Here is a 17,083-nt window from a genome sequence, read left to right on the forward strand (position 1 = left end):
TGTACAGTATTACCAGACACAGACATCTGTGCACAAAAAGGAGCACACGTCAGATACCTGGGAAATATGCTAATTAGGGTCATTTAAATAAACTTCGCATATCCATACTACCTAGTTCTGTAGTAGCTCAGGTGCGTTCCTTTTCGTGCTGAGATCTCTCTCGTGTTTGGGGAGGCACAAATACAGATGTAGTAAAGCTTACTGTGCTCTGTGCCGAGAGGATTAACGCTGAAGGGTCCCATTCAGAAGCATGGACCCCTGCAGCGCGATGGTGGCAGACACTGTGCCCAGCTGACTTTCTCTCTTTCGGCTGCGCCGCTGGGGCTAGTACTGTAACTTTAGCTACATCTGTAGCACTTGGAACTTAACAAAGAAGAGAGTCTCTCTTTCCCCCTCCTTCTCTCCCCCCTCCTCTCCAGTCAAACTCATATTTCAGGGTCTGGATGGGACTAATGCCGTATTTCAGGGTCTGGATGGGACTAATGCCACCTTTAGGTATGACCTAAATGTCATCATATTAAATCACTGTGTTAAGTAGAACAAAACTCTATGGATACGTGTTGTCAGGAGGAACACCTCTATCATTAGCATTAACAGCTGTTACATTTAATGTAAGGCATGTTACGGTTAGTGAGCATTGAAGATGCCCGTTAGCACTTAAAGAGGTGTTATCCTATGTTAATGCCTCGTCAATATCATATCCCTAAATTGGTATCCCGGCACTAGAGCTCTGAATATGCTTACCAATGCTGGAGAAAAGCTCATTTCCAATCAAATGAATGGGACGAAGAACTTCCCAGGGTGATGAGGTGGCTTTAAATGGGAATTTTTTCCTTTGAGGAATCTAGCTATTGTTTCCATTATTTATTATCCCACGTAACTTATTGATATTGTCGCCATTGTATCAAGATAATGTTGTGTAATCTTCCAATAATATAACATTATTTAAAGCTGCAGTTCAGTCAATATCCTGCATGTTTGTTTTTTTTAATAAATCAGTTCTGTAGTAAGAAAAAATACTTTTAGCATTTTCTGTTTTGAAAGACCAATTTTCTTGTATTCTATTTTAACAGCCATTTGCTAAGGCACTGCCCCTTCATGTCCTGTCACAAGCTCTGGCACACCCCTTTGTCAGCCCTGCCCTCCCTCTAGCACTTGTCAGTTCAGGATTGCTCATGAATATTCATGAGCTTCCACTGCCAGTCAAGCAGATTATAAACAAATGCCAGCTTTTTATATGTCACCAAATTTCGACCTATCAATACATGGAAAACAAATTGAGCTGCAGCTATACAGTTCTTTAGGTAATTAGAGATTGCACACATGAAACTATTGAAGTAAAAAAATAAATGTAAAAAAAAAAAAAAAAAAACTGAACTGCAGCTTTAAGTCTTGGTGTTGCTCCAGACCTTGAAATAGAGCTTTTGCAAGAGTGGGGGAGGGAGAGAAAAAAAGGATAAATATATTTTAGGCTTATTTGCATATCATTTAGAATAACATCCTTTATAAACGTCATGATTTTTATTAATGCCATGTTATTTGTTATAGTGCGTAAAGCCTTATGATTAACCGGAGTTAAATTAGATTAAGGTCATAGTAAATAGGCTAACGGAGCTTAGTGAATTTGGACTTTAGTGTGCATACAGTATCTTTTCCTCACCCTTAACCTTCATAATTCAGGCTCGACTCTGCATGATGGTTGAGCGAGTACAAAAGCTGAGTAATGAGTTTCTCATAATCACTCTTTTTAGCAGGGTTTGGTCAATTTTTACTCACCATAAGTATATTATGTCTTATTAACAACTTTAAGAACATGTTGTTCTTGCTTTCTTTCTAGTTCCACTCTATAACCTCTGTTCATTTAATGTAACCATGTATTTGTCATCATAACTCTGTGCTAGTGGTATACTGAGTACCCGGAATTACCCGGTACCCGGCGTTACCCAGCGTTACCCGGCACATTTCCAGCTACCCGGACATTACCCGGACCCGGCAACTGAGAAGTGGGCTCGGCACTGGGTAATACCCGGCGTCGGGTAATGTCAGGGCAGCTGGAAATAATCTTAATATTTACCTTTCCGAAGACATCTAGGACCAGCAGCAGCAGTCCTGTGGCGGTGGCAGCATCGGAGGTGTCCTCAGCCAGCGGGCGAGCTGCAGGAACACATCCTCAGAACCGAAGCAGGTAAGCAGTGTCTGTGTGAGCCGCCGGGGGAACGACATGACCGGAGAAGGAGATGAAGCGTTCCTATTGGACAGCCGTCTGTCCAATAGGAACGCTCTGTCTCCTGCTCCGGTCACGTGGTTCCCCGGCAGCTCACACAGACACACTGTTTACCTGCTCCGGTGCTGTGGAAGTGATTCCTGCAGCTCCCCCGCCGGCTGAAGACACCTCCGATGCTGCCACCGCCACAGGACTGCTGCTGCTGGTCCTACATGTCGCCGCCACCCTGCAGGTAAGTGCCAAACCGGGTAACCGGGTACCCGAATGGGTAGAACCTTTCATTTTGGCCGGGTACCCGTTACCCGTTTTTTTTTTATAATTGAGGACACGGTCCAACACTACTCTGTGCCCAGGAAGTACTTGAAAATGAGAGGTAACTCTCAATATATTACTTCCAGTTTATTTATTTTATTTATAAAATATTTTAAAGGAGACAATTTGAGACACAATCAAATGATCAACGAAAAAAATGACTACTTTTGTTGGTGATCCTGACCAAAAACCCCATGAATAATATTAGCAAAATCTATTTGTTTTTTGGTCTCATCTTTTTGGATTAAAAGAGGAAAAAAAGGAATTATTTCCCACAACAACAAAGCATAAATAAGTAGTCAAAGCCACGATATAACACTTCTGACTGGAGTCCGGAGCATGATCTTTATAGCATGCATTGCCCTAACATAGATTTTGTTTTGAATTACCCTTTTATCTGCATGAAAATCATGCACTGTAATAGCTACTGTAGCAACCAATTGCACACTTGCTTTTCTTGCTTTCAAAGAGAGAACTAGGGATGGATCAATTGTTACAGTATCTTTCTACTTTAACAATTTTCTTGTTCAATTCTTTAAAAAAATTATTTCATGTTGTGCCATGCCTGTAGCTAGAGATGGGGGAAAATGTCAGAAACCGCTCCACAGACTTTCGGCCCTGGTCTTACTTAAATCCGATCTGCACAACAGAACGTATTTTAAGTGAGAGAAAAAATTAATCTATTTTTTTTTTTACAACTGATCCGCGGAATTCTGCGGCTAATAAGAAACAGGCAATCTGCGGCAAACTGTAATTCCGGCAAAATGTTTGCCCTTTTCTACCTGTAACTTGTTGGAAGATGATATTAAATATCTCTTTTAAATGTATTACAAAATATAATGAGAAATTATAGGCTAAATTAATGTAAATCCGTTATTGAAATCCCTGCTTTTTTGATTGGTAAAAAATGTTTGGCACAGCTGCCAAATCAGAGAGCAGCAGGGATGCCACCACTCCAGGTTTGACCCCCAGATTGACGGGTTGCAGAGGGAGATGCCGGTAGGATGTCGGGAGGATGCCAGGAAATGGATAGGATATGGTCAGAGATGACCAAGAGAAAGCGTTCCCATAGGTTGCACTCAACTAAATTAATAACTCTGAGTGATAATATATGTACATTGATGACGACACTTTTCTAGTGGGCCTTGACATAGTGAATCTATACACTAGTATCCCACACACATTTGGACTCGGGGCAGTGAATTTCTCCTTGAGGTCTAGAGACATGGAGGCTAAAACACACAACACCTTCGTCATCAAACTTTTAGAATTTGTGCTTACAAGCAATTTCTTTATATTCAAAGGAAAGTACTACCATCAAATCCAGGGCACGGCCATGGGAACCACATGTGCCCCCACCTATGCCAATCTATACCTAGGCTGGTGGGAGGAAACCGTGGTTTTTGGCTGTGACCTGGATATGTATGCGGACAACATCATTATGTGGGTCCGCTACATTGATGATATTCTCATGTTGTGGAAGGGCTCACTGGCTCTCCTGGAAGAATTCGTTGCCAAATTAAATACTAACCATTTCAATTTGAAACTTACAATACAAACGGACAAAAAGACCTTAGACTTTCTGGACATAACTATCTACAAAGACACAGAAGGGTATCTACAAACCACACTATTTAGAAAACCCACAGCCACTAACAGCATTCTGCGGGCAGACAGCCACCACCCCACCCATCTGGTCCAAAATATACCTACTGGACAATTTCTCCGCCTACGACGCAACTGCTCTACTATGGCAGAATTTGCGACCAAGGCGGAAGAAATGAGCCAGAGGTTCTATGAGAGGGGATACAGCAAGAATGCAGTCCAGAAAGCACTCAAGAGAGCCAAACATACAACGAGAGACACACTTCTGACACAAAACAAAAAAAGACCTGACACCAAAGAAGTAATACGCTTTATTGGCACATTTAATACTCAGTGGCACGACCTTAGACGCATTTTCACCAAGCATTGGCACTTACTCACTGAAGACGAGGACTTGGCTGAAGTGTTGAATCCGTCACCAACACTTACATGTAGAAGATCACGTAACCTGAAGGATAGGATGGTACAGAGTCACTACCAACCTATACCTAATAGAACTTGGCTAGATCACAAACCACAGGGATCTTTCCCCTGTGGGAAATGTAAGGCATGCTTACACATGCCACCCACTAAATCATTCACAGACTCCACAAAAGCAAAAACATTTAACATCACTGACTTCATAAACTGCAACAGCAAAGGAGTCATATATACCATTACCTGTACATGCAATAAAAGAGTAAATGGATATACACGCTAAACACTCTCAGTCCCACAGGTCTAAATGAGGGGTTTATATTCTCACCCTTCATTTGAAGACTCCCCATTCAGGGAAAGTATTCCGAACATAATATGTACAGCCCAATTTTGGACCATCTATGTATGGATCATACCCCCTGATATTCACTATCTTTTATCCATCCTCACCTTTTGTGGCATAACCATCTGTGGGAACGTTGAGATGCCTTATACTTACCAGTCCACGTACGCAATGAGTGTATTTACCATTTTACACCCAACATGGTTACTGTTGCTATTTATCCTATAGCCAGTCACTATATATATATTACTATATATTGCGCGTAATGTTGTCAGTCTCCTACTTGGAGCTGTTTTTAATGTAGTGCTTGCAGTATCCTGGGTGTAACTGTGAAGACCATATGAGTTAAACTATTCATTAATCAATTCATGGTCAGTGTGCCTGCTATCCTTGCACCTTATGTGAGGCATTTTCACATCACACTGCTGTGAATTCAAGCCAGCACTGCTGTGTTTGGAAGTTCTATAATACAGCTATTATACCATCACATGCCAGCGTTATTATCTCTATGTACATGTGCAGGGGAGCTATATTTAGCAGTTATAGGATATTCAATCCTGTGGCCACCTACCTGAATATATTTATATAAAACTCTACATTTGGTCTCACCGTTGCCCCAGAGGGGTTAATACCCTACTCATAGCAGTCCCTGTCTTTAACATCCCATCATATCAATTGGTACTGGGATAGTAAGAATAACTAATGACACGGTTGCTTGATAGCTATGATTTAATACATTTTTAATTCACATCACATGTTACTTTGGTAATATATGTTTTAAGTATTTATTAAAAGTTAATTTTTACACCTGGGTGGTGTGCATTTAAGTGAATTCTTTTTGGGGCACATCCATTTTGTGTTTCCCCTTCCCCTTTTCTGATTCACTTTCAGTTCACAGTTTGCACCCACCTTTTGATTACCTCACTTATGAATATAAACACTTCATTCAATTAGTATGGTCCTGTGATCACTCCCCACTCTTTGTTGTTTCGTCAGATAATTAGATAACACTCAGGCAGGGATACCAACTCTGTTTACACCCGAGCCAGTAACCATCATGAACGGAAGGTTAGTCAGGCATACACACCACATACCAAACTACAATTTTATTTGCTCATTTATTACACAGTTATTGAATTATGTGAATGTATATGTTACATATACCTACCTTTGCGAATGTATTCACCAAACTATAACCATCAGGGAGATACACATATGTATCTGGCTACTACTCTTATGAACTATATAGTCAGCTTAAAGATATTTAAAGAGTAGTAAGACCGCATTGACCCTTTTGGGCGGTCTAAATAGACAGCGGTCATTCCTACATGATTAACACATACTCTCACAATCACTACTATATGGGGTTAGAATACCAAGAGATTCGCATACACTAATTCATTTGTTATATAACAGCATGGTTACAGTCAGCGCTATACACAACATATTATAAACACAGGGACTTATGTAACTATCATAGTCAGAATACTCATTTAAGCATCACTAATCTACATATGTGGTTACACTATCCACATATATTACCTGATAGCGGCGGACGAGCCAATCAGGTACGGAGGCGTACACTAGACCCGCCCACTGTACCGCCCCCAGGAGGTATAAATACACACCATTGAGGAGACAATTTACACTCCTCCCCCCCAGAAGAAGCGCCACAAGGCGTGAAACGATCGTCGGGTGTCAGGCGACGCTCATACTGATGACGTCAGTCGTGTGTTTTTATGGAGTGTGAGACGGAGGCAGAGGCATCTACGGTGTTTACAGAGCTTAAAGATCCGGATATGGGTGATATACAGCGCGCGTTTGCGAGACAGCACACTCATTAGAGCAATATCCCTCCATGCTTGAGGAGTCTGACCAGTGAGGGATATCTAGCTGCTTGCTATTCACACACTTTACTACACAGTGACGTTCAACTGTGAGTTTCTGATACAGAGGCTAGTGTTATTGTGTTATTGTGTACTGTGTACTGTGTACTGTGACTAACTCTAGTCACCACAGCGCCTATACCTTATATAATAGACCAACACTCTTGGGTCTAGAGGTAGATTTACTTATATATATGGCACTTATGTGCCTGTGCTGTATACATCCCCTTTCATATACATTGCTATATTTCACCTTTTTGCTGATCCACTCCGTTTTCAACTCCCCTTAAGAGGTTTTAGATTAGCTGTAAATTCACTGTTCATTGTTTTGTGTATTCAATAAGTATCAACTAAGTAATAAATAATTTTTTGTTTTGTATTTTAACCTCCTATACCCATATGGCTTATTATATTTGAATCATCAGTGTAAATATATTATCACTCAGAGTTATTAATTTAGTTGAGTGCAACCTATGGGAACGCTTTCTCTTGGTCATCTCTGACCATATCCTATCCATTAGTTCACAGTTCCATGCACCGCTTTTTACTTTGATATGGATTATTAAGGTGACAGTGTTTTTTCCATTCCCTACTTTTAGGATGCCAGGAAACAAAGGTAAGCGCAAAAATTGAAAAATGTTGTCTCCGGGTTAGCCTTCACTAGAAGGTGGCAACCCTGGAGAGCAGGGATTTCATAACTTACTTCACTGGTGTAGATGAGAGGGAGGTCTGGAGGTGCAGGTGATGGTTGTGAGGATGATCTGGATGTGTTCTGGAGGAGCGGGGACAGGGGGAATATCCAGATGTGTGCTGGAGGAGTGGGGGGTGTGCTGGAGGAGTGAGAGGTGGCCAGACTTGTGTTGGAGGACGAAGGTGCACACGGGAGGATGATCTGGAGAAGCAATGGGCAGGGGGAAGATCCAGACATATGCTAGAGGAGTGGGGGGTGGGAGGATGATCCAGATTTGTCCTGGAGGACCAGGAGGCGCACGGGAGGATGATTTGGAGGTGTGCGGGGGAAGTAGAGGGGGGTGTGCTTGAGTAGCAGGAAGATGATCTTGACTTGTGAAGGAGGAGCAGGGGCAGGGGGGAGATCAAGACATGTGCTGCAGAAGTGGGGTGGGCAGATGATCCATATTTGATCCGGAGGACAAGGAGGCATGCAGGTGGATGATCTGGGAGGTGTGATGGACAAGTGGGGGGCGTGTGTGTGCCGGAGGAGCAGGGGGCACGCGGAAGGATGATCCAGACATGTGCTGGAGAAGCAAAGGTGGGGAGGGGGAAGAATCATCCGGAGGTATACTAGAGTGTGAAGTTATACTTGAGGAGCGGGTGTGCTGGAGGAGCGGGGGGCAGGCATGAATTTGTGCTGAAAGAGGGGGTCGTGCCATTAGTAAACTGGGAAAAGGAAGTGGCCCATTGCTAATTGCTAATGGTTAGCAATTTACAGAACATGTCACATTTTGGTTGAGTGGTTAGCGCTGCTTCCCTTTTTTTCTTCAAACTCTGAAATAGGGCTAAGAGAGTGAGTTATATAGATGAATGGTTTTTGAGGAACTTGAGCTACTGTCAATTCTTTTTCGCGCTCTCAAAAAAGCTTGGTGAAAATGTGAGATTAATGCAAAACTTTTGTTAATTTTCAAGCAACGCGAAATATTACGACTGACAACATTTACAGAAAATGTCAGACAAATTGCAAATCGCTTTTGGACACATTAGCACATCTCTAGTGATGAAATCCTAGGGCCTTTTTAGCCCTAAAATGTACAGTTATGTGTCAAAGCAAAGTGATGATATTGTGGGGAAAGGAGAGCATGAGTAAATCCAATGAAGTAGAATGTTTCCCCCCAGAATTTTACGCCTTTTGACCTGATACATAAGGGCAGATTCATCAAGTGCAACTCAGTGGGAGGTAATGATGGATCAAGTGTGCTAACCTGTAACAACACTTGATGAATTCAAGTGGTATTTTTATCCTGTGTCTCTAAGCATCATGTGTATCCAGGTATTTTCCACCTCTATGCTACTTGACAGTTTAACATGTTTTCATAGGATTTATTAAAATCTACATATACCATTTTCTTTTTTCCTTCAAGGCTGGCCACTGCTCCACCTCGGCTCTAATCTTTCACGATTCCCCCTATGTATCAAGACAACAGTGGTGCAATTCTGGGTCAAAAACAATATGCACCAGATGTATCAAAGAAAAAAAATCTTGCAAATCAATAGTATTTTTGTGGGTACAACTAATGCAATTTGTCGCCCCAGAATTGTACAATTTCTGGCTTGATACATAGGCCGAGATTCACTAAACCACTTCAATTCAATGGCAGATAATAATACCCGATCTCAGTGCGATAGCCAATTATGGAACTTAATAATTGGGAGAAGGAGCAGCTCAGTGAGTAAAGACACTGACTGGCGCGGAGTTTGAAGCAGGGGAGCCTGGTTAAATTCCCGGTGTCGGCTCCTTGTGACCTTGGGCAAGTCACTTTATTTCCCTGTGCCTCAGGCACCAAAAACATAGATTGTAAGCTCCACAGGGCAGGGACCAGTGCCTGCAAAATATCTCTATAAAGTGCTGTGTAAAACTAGCAGCGCTATACAAGAACATGCTATAATTATTATTATAAATCTTACAAGAAAGATCTCCGTTTGCACCCTGCTTGAGTGTCCCTGCTCTTCCCCTGTTGTGTGCTTACTGTCCTCTCTTGCTTGAAATACTCCATTCAGTGCTGCCCAGCGTCTACTCTTCTATTTTAAAGAACTATGTGGAAGTTCAGCTTAATGAAGCATTTCAGTACCTTTAAAAATAGAACTATAACATTCTCTAGAAATGCACGTACTCCCCCTCTCAGCCATGCTGTCGTCACAGAGCTACTTAGTGTAGCAACCACTATGAATTATTTTTTATTATTCATTCAAAAAAAAATATTGGGGAACGAATACACAAAATGTGTCAGTTTCAAATATATTATTAGTTACATGATTTCCATTAGCTTTCAATAAAATAAGATGCATTGCGGTGAAGTATTTTGATGTTCTCCAGAGTCTTAATCAAAACATTACAAATAGGCTCGAGGAACAGAAAAGTGGACACCTTGGTAGTTAAACTTCAAACAAACTCTTAACAGTTAGCATGTGTGAACACTAATGTGGAAAAAGTGAGTTGATTTTATTCATGTTTGTTTCTATTTAGGAATGTATTTAATTTTTCTTTTAAATCCACTTCAATCTAGACTTTTGCCAACATAGTCTGTCATCTCTTTATTATCAGTTTGTACATTGAACTAATTACAAATAGCTGCTCTGAAGTATCTGCTTTAACTTTCAGCAGAATATTTTTACTCTAGTGTCTCAATACCCTCACACAAAACCCATCACATGTCCGTTTCTTCATTCTATTTCATTTAGATATGTGTTGCTCTATATGTAACACTGCTGTAGTGCCAGCAATATCTGTTTACATTTCTTACAGTTATACTAACAATTTGGTTTTGTAGCTGGTAAATCCAAAACTGACTATTGTTTACGTCATAAATGTTAAGGGTGTCCGCTATCCTCTTCACCATACACCCCCTGTAGTGAATGGTCCTAACTTTGTATTGTTTGTGTATCACCCCTCAATGCTTTGCATTCAGCGCCATAGTAAAACAAGAGCAGTCAATGGAGGTTATTTACTAAACTGCAATCCTGCAGATCGTGGCACTATCACATGGAAACTCCCACTAAAGTCAATGGGAGTATCCGTGCTACGACCTCCGATCGGCACTCTCTGTTTAATGTCCTCCATTGTATATATATTTATCTTCCATTCTGTCAGAGGAGGTTGTGATATGTGTGATGGGAGCTTTGTGACAGGCTATTAATAATACACAAAAAAAAAAATATATATATATATATATATATATATATATATAATATATATTTATAACTGGGTCTGAACTGGGACGAGACTTAGATATGATAAAATATAATTTATTCCTTGATAAAGGTGAACACATCAGATATACAAATAACAGGCAAAATATAGACACTTAAAATGGAAATGATGAAGCAGTCATATCTGGACTGGCAGTTCATACAGCACTTTTCATAGTCATCAAGACACCAAAGACATGAAAGACCTCTGGCATGAAGACATTGCATAGCGTTTCTATCAGCAATCAAGATGGTATAGAACAGACAAAGGATAAAGGGTGGACAACAGTTTATAAACCTTTTGTGCCCTATCCTTAACATTGAGTACAGTGGATTGGTTTTCAATTAACTCTAGCCACTCATTAACGTGGGAACACAATTTGATACATGCCCCCCTGCTAGCTGGTACATGCGCAGTAGAGCTCTGGGGTCTCATTTCTGTAACCCCTCCTCTGCATCAGGAATGCCAACTAGTCTACCAGATTGGATTCCTGGCAGGAAATTCTTTGTTGTGAGATGTGAACTGGAACACTTGAAGACTGCTCTGGTTTGAGTAATCTCCGCCCTCTGTAAACAGTAGAGGTGACAAAATCCTTTGAACCATACTTAAGTCCTAGACATTGGGTCACCTTTCTGGCCATATACTACCCTGGTATGCAAAGGAATTTCCTCTGGGTTTTACCCATTCCTTGGAACACAGTATGAAAGATAAAACATAAACATATTAAAATATCCGGTTCCGTTGGGTCCAGCAGGTCCAAACTTCCCAGTTCTCAATGCCAGAACTGGGACACCCTATGGTCCAATTTGCGACTTGCTATGACCTTCGGAACCGGAGATACACAAATACACTTAAAACCGTTTCACATTTTAATACAAAAATCTCCGCTGTAAATTAAATCACGGTTTTTCACTAAATCCCCTTTGAAAACAACGGGCTTCGCCGCCATAGACTTTCAATGGCAAACCGCCGCCGTTGGCGGCTATGGGAATCCGCCACCATAGACTTTCAACGGGGCGACGCCGCCGTTGAAGTCAATGGGGGTTTTCCGCCATAGCCGGTCAATGGGGTTTGGCCACCATTGGAGTCTATGGGAAAAGTCTCAAACTTTCAAAGGGGTCCATACTCCGTCGGGTTGGTCCAAGAGGGTCAAGGATGGTTCTGCAGCGATGCCGGAGCAGTGGCTACAGATACCCCAAACCCTGATCCTCTGGGCCCTCCGGAACCGGAGCTATGGATTACCAATTTTCAGCTTTTGACACTTAGCCGTTTTCTTGAGCTGTTTCTGCCGCCGCCATTGGAACCTATGGCACGACCCGCTCTTCTCGGTTCGACCTTTATCGGGGGTCCAGGATACGGCGACCCGGTTGTGGTCGAGTGGGGGGAGGTCTAGGAACTAGGGTCAGAAAGAATTTTATTTCTAGGTGCTCTAGAACTGTTTATTCCCACGCCACTTGTCGTTGAACTTGGCTAATCAGTGATCAAAGCTCTCCTATTGAAAATGTATCCGCTTTGCGGTTAAGTGGTTTGGACGGCAGCCAACTCGTTCCTGGAAAGCTCCTTCGAGGATTTCCATTGAAGTCAATGAGCCCATTGACTTACAATGGGAAACCGCCGCTCCTCCTCTCGGACGCCATCTGCTGGTCTTCTCAAGAAACAGGACCCAAACAGCAAGATTCACCATTGAAACACATGGAGCTCAATGGCAGCCTATGGGAGCCTGCAAAATGGTGCCTGAAAAGGCGGGAAAATTACACAAAGGGCTATAATCACTAAACAACTATTAACCCTTGTGCTCCCAGATGGATCCTAGTGTATGTGTGATGCAGACTCTGATATAACAATAAAACAGGGGAACAGTGGAATATACATTTTCAGGTTATGACAAGGGTTAAATCACATTGCTGGGCCTCAGCCCAGTTAACCCCTTGTCTCCCTGGTGAGGTTAGAGGGTGGCCAATTGGGGTGTAACCCCTTTAATCCCAGGCCAAATCCTCCCCATCGTCACAATATGGAACAGTAATGTGCTGCAAACCCCTTTAGTGAGAATACTACAGTAAGGTAACGGAATTGCAGACTGCTTTAGCACTGAATATAGCGTTATAGCAAATGTAAATGTTCGTCAGGCACCATCATTGCAAAGGATGAGTCACGTTTTGTGTGCCAATGAGACATAGCTACTATGTCATGGAATCGGGCACTCCAGGGGCCCCAGGACATAGTAGCTAGGTCAAAGTCCCTGCTCAGTTTTCTAGGGGAGATTATGTCCTGTGCTCTGAACACAATCTATCAATAAGGGGAATGGAAAGAGGAGAACTCCTTCCCTTTCGTTCCATCATGATTAAGAAGCATTATAGGCTAAAGCAGTAAAATTCAGGGCATTATTGAAAACCCTGCTCTCTGATTGGTTAAAATTCCGGGCATTATCCATAGTAATGCCCTGAATTTCAGCAGCTTGCAAAATGCAGTTGTCAATCTGTTTATTTCCAGCCAATCAGCTTTCAGAACAACTGAGACAGGGCAGGGGATTGGTTTGAATTAAGTAAAAGCTCTGAGACATGGCAGGGGATTGGTCAGCCATGGTTTGGCTCCTCCCCCTCCTGAGCTGACTGAGATTTTCTGAGCAGTTTCAGTTGAATTGGGGGGGTGGAGAGACTGCAAAGAAGTAAGTGTGTTGTGTATAGGGGTGCAGTGTTGTGTGTGGGGGGGGGGAGGGGGAGAGGGTGTAGAGGTGCTTTGTTGTGCTGTGTTTTGTGTAGAGCTGGGGGAGAGAGTGCAAAGTTTAGTAAGTGGCTGCATTTTTTATTGTGGCTGCAGTGTGTGTGTGTGTGTGTTGTGCTGTTGTATGTGTAGCAGCAGTTTGTGTGAGTGTAGAGCTGATGTGTGTGTGTGTGTGTGTGTGTGTATAGAGCTCCAGTGTGTGTGTGTGTGTGTGTGTGTGTGTGTGTGTGTGTGTGTGTGTGTGTGTGTGTGTCAGTAGCAGTGTTTATGGGTGTAGCATGTGCATAGCAGCAGAGTTTGTGTGTGTGTAGAGCTGCTGTGTGTATAGAGCTGCTCCTGTGTGTGTAGAGGTGCTGTGTAGTGAGTGTAGAGGAGGTGCTGTGTTGTGTGTCTAGAGCTCCAGTGTGTGTGTGTGTGTGTGTGTGTGTGTGTGTATAGAGGCACTGTGTTTCGTGTGTGTGTGTGTGTGTGTGTGTGTGTGTGTGTGTGTGTGTGTGTGTGTGTGTGCACGTGTGTGTGTACACAGAGGGGCCAGCAGTGTGTGGATATAGATATCTGCAGTGTAAGCGTATATAGAGGTGGTTTCGTGTATTTACGATTTTATTTGAATAAAAAAATCTATTTAACTATACAAAAGTGTCTATTATTTATGAAATAAGCCTACATTTAGCCTATAATAGTAATAATCCCCTCAGAACAGGGCATTACTGGCCAATAATGCCCTGGCTGGGTTAAAGTCCCTCGGCTTCGCCTCGGGCCTTCAACTCTTCCAGCCAGGGCATTATTGGGCAGTAATGCCCTGTTCTTCAGGGATTATTACTTAAGTAACGTGATCACAATTGTCGGAGGGTTTGTGGTCCCATCCTGCAATTAAAAGGTTAAAAAGAGTAGCAGACAAATACATTTATTTTGTAACTGAATATTTCTGTCCATCATCAAGTCTGTTTAGTAAGTACAAAGTAAATAAATAAAAATATGGTTCAATAATTAATCAAAAAGGTAACATTAAATTTAAACTACATTTTACTAAATCAATTTTACACAATAAATACAATTTCGTTTACCTGTCCATTTGACTTGCAAAAGTATTTATTTTTAGAGATTTTACTTTACTGTATGTTCAGTTCTTCGCATTTAGCAACCGAATTAGGCAAGCGCGTATTATTCCGTTCAGGTTGGATTATGCAGCATTTCCCATCAGGAAATTGTGGCTGTGGGCTACATGGTTACCCCGTGGCATAACGTGTCTGATCAAACAGTAATAACATCTGTCACCAATGGAGAAGGAACTAAACATCTGTAAAAATAAGGTCTTTAAACTCTTCCTTGCATCTAATGATACATTGGTTTCAATCCTGTATGATGCATGTTCTGTATGTACGTCTTTATTCTCCTACGAGGTCTCTGCAAAATGCGTTCCACCTTAGTTGCCATATAATTGCCTGTTTGACCCAATCAAACCATGTCAATTAAAACAGGGATTTTGTATGTCTTCCCTCTAAACTTGCTGATAAAGCGGCATGTGACTTGGAATTATCATGTGTAGTTATGTGTTCCACTTGCTGAGATAATATTGTCAGTGTCCTGATCTATGTACCTAAGGATTATTTTTTTTTTAAAGGTTTATTTGTCCACTTTGTTAATCCTTTTCTACATCTATTCTTTATTGTGTACTGTACGATATATGCTGATACCTCTACATGTATATATATATATATATATATATATATATATATATATATATATATATATATATATATATATATATATAGTAATATTACTGTATGTTCATTTGCATATCTTAGACAGGTCTGCAACCCTGTCTTTCCCCATTATCACCCAGCACACAGCATTTCCACTGCAGCAAGGGATTCTGGGAAATGACATGCAAATGAGCACACAGTGCCACCTTTTGTCTCAAGCTCGTATTACACAAGCAAATCCTCAAGCCAATGCATACTGTTTTAAACACAGCTTTTAGACAGAGGCTGGGACGAGATGCAATGCCAGTAAACCCACTCACAGACATGTTTCAACCTTGATGGGTATCATCAGTGTGAGGTTGGTTGCTGGCTATTGCTGGTTTGAGACTAGACTAGGTATTCACCACAATTATTAAGGTTATGGTGGGTAAAAAAAGTGACAAAAACCCTCCACAGTTAAGCATATAGCAACTGTAAATATATATAACTTTATCAGTGTCTGCTTTGAAAGGCTCACTCCTATGAGCCAATGCTGACAACCTGTATGACGTGTAACATTTGAGGTTCTTTGTTTAACTCTGTTCAGTGTACCCACATTGAATACAAATTCAGTCAAAGAGCACATTTTCAAACGTACCTAATTTTACAAAAACGTAAAGACTATCAGCGAGATTCTCTAAGCTCTGAGTCTGCCTTTCCATGCGTCTGGCACAGAAGCCCAATTTAAGTCAAGCCTCAGAGTTTAGAGAATCTCGCATTATGACTTTTTCATCCAAGTAGTCTTAAAGTTGACTCCTTCTGTGATAAATTTGGTGAAATCTGCAGAAGACAAACTACTGTACCTCGTATGTAGATGCAATGGACCGTTTTGACACTAAGCTACTGTTTAGTAAATTTCCCTTTAATTGTGCTTACTTTTTTTCCTTACGTTGAAATCTCTAATGCACCTGTATTATTTTCTATTGTCTCTTTGTGGGTCTAATATTATACAACTTAGTCCCAGATTCAATTAGTAGGATTAGCATTTTCTGTAATGTAACATTGTAAATTAAACAGTGCTTTTAAGCACTGTATTCAAAGCAAATAATGTAGCATTATTCCATTTTTTCTTCTGTCAAATAGTAAATATTATTTTTACATCACAGTATGAAAAGGTGAAAGCAAATTAGCCAATTAGAGCCTAAATCATATTCACCCAAGATTTACCAGGCATTGTTATGGCTAAATTGAGAAAAGGTATGTAGAGATGTGCCAAACTATATCATATGCAATCGTAAGAGTTTTAACGTCTCCCCTCCCCCTAATTTCACTTACTTGCAAAATGTTTCACCAAACCAGAAAGAGCTCATAATATCACCAAATTATCTTTCAACAAAATATCGCAAGATTATTAGTGTTTGGGAACTATTCATAATGTTAGCCTTATGTGGATATAGATAATTAAGCAAATTAACGTATTACGCAAAATTGCAATGCACATTGACTGAATGCTTGGCGAATCACATGTAAACTCTGACTACGTTGCATTTTTTTTTCACGGCTGAAAAAGGGCAAATTTGCATGGTTCACAACCATTGGCAAAAGTTTGACACATTGTTGTGATTCACAACATCATCAATCATTCGTTAGAAGCAATTATCCCCAAATCAGAAAAATACACCTTTATTCAGTATCCAACTCGCGCGCACACTGACTGGGGCCGTAGCCTAAGGCTGGGGCCATGGTACCGCAGACCGTGCGGACAGTGAACAGATTGCCTTAAGGCAGTGTTCGCATCCATGCGGCGTGCGCGCGGATTCGGGAGGGGGTGAGTGTTGAGCAAGAAATTAGTTAAAACTGATTTCTTGGTGCGACAGGTCGGTCACGTGAGCGGTTTGCCCAATAAGGGTGAACCAGCTCCGTGACGCCATAGGCACGCCCCCCAGAGCATACCCCCCAAGGGGGTCAACC

At 41.5% G+C, this 17,083-nt stretch overlaps 1 protein-coding gene across 3 annotated transcripts in view; it reads right to left on the reverse strand.

The window, feature by feature from the left end:
• CPED1 (cadherin like and PC-esterase domain containing 1) overlaps window positions 1-17,083 on the reverse strand; it is a 406,802-nt gene that overhangs the window by 300,815 nt on the left and 88,904 nt on the right. The gene's annotated exons all lie outside the window — the stretch shown is intronic.

This window comes from Ascaphus truei, chromosome 5 (genome assembly GCF_040206685.1).
Source record: "Ascaphus truei isolate aAscTru1 chromosome 5, aAscTru1.hap1, whole genome shotgun sequence".
NCBI classification, from domain to species: domain Eukaryota; kingdom Metazoa; phylum Chordata; class Amphibia; order Anura; family Ascaphidae; genus Ascaphus; species Ascaphus truei.